The 3,646-nt window shown below is 46.3% G+C and overlaps 1 pseudogene; it reads right to left on the reverse strand.

The window, feature by feature from the left end:
* Nucleotides 1-571: 571 nt before the first annotated feature.
* On the reverse strand, nucleotides 572-2,196 carry LOC138671686 (piwi-like protein 1 pseudogene; annotated as a pseudogene).
* Nucleotides 2,197-3,646: the final 1,450 nt, after the last annotated feature.

Genomic DNA, 3,646 nt, shown 5'->3' on the forward strand with positions numbered 1-3,646 from the left:
TTGATCAGTCTGTTATCTCTGGCTGACACCTGGTGTATCAGTGGTGTCAAAATCCATGCTTTGCAGGCATACGTTGCATTCTTCTGTCTGCTATCTTTGATCTACTCAGTATATATTGTTTTTAAAAATGTAAAAAAAAATTATACAGTCTGTTATCTCCGTCACACGCCTGGTGTATCTGTGGTGCATTGTTCTGTCTACTAGCCTTGGTGTACTCAGTATTTATTGTTTTACAAAGAAAAAAATTAAAGAAAATGTATACAGTCTGTTATGTCAGGCTGATGCCTGGTGTATCTGTGGTGGAAAAATCATAGCTTTGCAGGCATAAGTTGCATAGTTCTGTCTGCTACTATCCTTGTTAAATTCATTTTAATTTTTTTCAAAAGATCTGAAAAAAGCAAAAACATTTTTATACAGTCTGTTATTTCACACTGAGGCCTTGTGTATCTGTGGTGGAAAAATCATAGCTTCGCAGGCATAGGTTGCATAGTTCTGTCTGCTAGCCTTGTTCAACTCATTTTTTTTTAAATCTGAAAAAAAAGCAAAAAAAAAATTATTTTTTTTCAAAAATTCACCAAAACCCCCCAAAAATGTCCTCGACTTCACCCAACACCACCCGATTAATCTTGATGCTGTGCGATCTTGAACAGGTTCTGCAGAAGAGCTTTCGCCACATCCTAATTTCTCCAGGTGTAAAAGAGCAGCCAATTATTCATATCTCAGGGGCTGATCAGGATGGGACCCCTCTGCTCTCACAACCAACCAGCATACTGTGGATTATATTCAGCAGATTTGTCTTTCACATGATTTATTTCCGGAGGTGCGATTCTCCCTTCGAACTGTAGTAGTTCGTTATCGAAATTCAGCCCTCAGACACGTAGCTCTTTCTGAAAGCTCTCATCCTTGTGTATGTAGTTCATGAACTTTCCAACTTGTCGCTCCCTCTGTTCTGATGTTAAGTGGGTGTGAACGGCCAGGTCTTTCATGACGTTGAAGTCATTTCTCATTCTGTCAGTCAGACCTGTTAGGTTACAGAACTCCGGCACCAGTACGATGGCTCTGTCTGTGGCTCCCGGCTTGGGCCTCTGGGGGATGTTCACGATTAGTGGCTGGATCATGTCTTTCACTTGTTGATTGTATTGGTTCTCATAGTAGTCCACAAAGCTGATCTCGCTTCCGTCTGCCTTCATGAAGGTAGACGCTGTAGTCATGTTCCAGGCGATCTCGTCTATACGGTAGGTTTTAGTGTTGGACTTGGTGAGGACGATCTGTCCGATCAGCTCCTTGCAGCAGATGTTCTGGAACCTCTGAGGGCCACATGAAGAGTAGAGGCTGCTCATGATGTCGTGCACAGTTTCGTTCCTGAAGACTTTATGGCTGACATCAATACTCAACATGATGCTGGACTCGTACTGGAGGATGGAGGTGAAAAACAGCGTGCAGATGGTGAGTCGGTGGGCTCTGACTTTGGTGGCGTCACTCGGGTTGTAATAGTTGTGTCCTATCTGCTTCATATCCATTATCTTCAGGAGTCTTCGGAAAATGATGTTATAGAAAGTGAAGCAGGTGGGCGAGGTCGGTGGAAGATCGTTGGTCAAGGTGATTGTTATCCGCACGTTCTGTCCATTTTGAGTTTAGATGAACACCTCGGTGACATTATTCAGTCTTTTTGGTAAAAACAACATGGTTCCATCAAACGCCCGCACCTTCCCGATGGTTTCTTCATGCTGGTACAGGAGGCCACACCGCAAACACTTGGACTCCATGGCGGGGTTGAAGTCAATGTGATACTGGCACAGGACCCACTGTGGTCGGGACACCAGCTTGATGTGGTTGGTCACAAGAGCAATCTTGGTTCCAGAGGCACCAGCTTTTGATTTTTGGACATGTTCGATAGTCTGCTGGGTGTTCACCCCGACATCATGGAAGTCACACCTACGGCCGCCCCATTCAATTAGACACTTCTGCAAGTCCAGCTGACACCTGCAGAGCCGCAGGCGATGGTCTCTCTGCTGCCTCTGCCAGCGGACCTCTCTGGCACCCTCTTCTGACGAGCAAAGGCTCAGGCGCTGGCTGCTGAGATCAGACTGCTGGCGGGGGTCCTTGGGGCTGCTGTACCTGTCCAGGTGGTCTTTGTGGGGCCTGCTCCTGAACACGAGCTCGGCCGCATTCCCGGAATCTTGCTCGTAAGCTCATCTTTTACTTCATACACAAACCACGCACTAGTGTGTATTGTGCCTAGTTTTTGATGAGGCCTTCATCAATGTTTCCGCATTCTGCACCACTAGATCACCATGGTGAACATGGTTTATGCTGCTACCGCCATTCAGTTTTGATCTTCCACAACTAGATCACCAGGGTTCATGTGTTCCGTGCTGCTACAGACAGTCAATTTTTTGGCAAGGATGTCTATGATCTCCACTAAATATTTTTTAAAAATGTACCCCCATGGGAATATGTTTGTCAGACCATACACTTAGCGTATGGGCATTACAAGTCTAGGAGACCTGCTCCTTTAAATTGGGCCTAGTTTTTAATGCGGCCTTCCTCCACCTCTCATGATTTTTCACCATTAGATCACCAGGGTTCAAGTGTTCCATGCTGCTACAGACAGTCAAATTTTTGGCAAGGGTGTCTATGATCCCCATTAAATTAAAAAATTTACCCCCATGGGGAAATGTTTGTCAGCCCATACACTTAGGGTACCGTCACACTATACCATTTCGATCGCTACGACGGTACGATTCGTGACGTTCCAGCGATATCGTTACGATATCGCTGTGTCTGACACGCAGCAGCGATCAGGGATCTTGCTGAGAATCATACGTCATAGCAGATCGTTTAGAACTTTCTTTCATCGCTGGATCTCCCGCTGTCATCGCTAGATCGGTGTGTGTGACACCGATCTAGCGATCTAGCGATGCGATCCAGCGATGCGTTCGCTTGTAACCAGGGTAAACATCGGGTAACTAAGCGCAGGTCCGCGCTTAGTAACCCGATGTTTACCCTGGTTACAAGCGTAAAACTAAAAAAAAAACAAACAGCACATACTTACATTCTGGTGTCCATCAGGTCCCTTGCTGTCTGCTTCCCGCACTGTGACTGCCGGCCGTAAAGTGAAAGTGAAAGCACAGCCGCTGTGCTCTGCTTTCACTTTACGGCCGGCAGTCACAGTGCGGGAAGCAGACGGCAAGGGACCTGACGGACACCAGAATGTAAGTATGTGCTGTTTTTTTTTTTTAGTTTTACGCTTGTAACCAGGGTAAACATTGGGTTACTAAGCGCGGTCCTGCGCTTAGTTACCCGATGTTTACCCTGGTTACCCAGGGACCTCGGCATCGTTGGTCGCTGGAGAGCTGTCTGTGTGACAGCTCCCCAGCGACCACACTACGATTTACCTACGATCACGGCCAGGTCATATCGCTGGTCGTGATCGTAGGTAAATCGTATAGTGTGACGGTACCCTTAGTGTATGGGCATTACAAGTCTAGGAGACCCACTCCTTTAAATTGGGCCTAGTTTTTAAGGAGGCCTTTCTCCACCTCTCATCATGATTTTCCACCACTAGATCACCAGGGTTGACGTGTTCCGTGCTTCTACAGACAGTTAATTTTTTGGCAAAGGTGCCTGTGATCCCAATTAAATA

This window comes from Ranitomeya imitator, chromosome 3 (genome assembly GCF_032444005.1).
Source record: "Ranitomeya imitator isolate aRanImi1 chromosome 3, aRanImi1.pri, whole genome shotgun sequence".
NCBI lineage: Eukaryota > Metazoa > Chordata > Amphibia > Anura > Dendrobatidae > Ranitomeya > Ranitomeya imitator.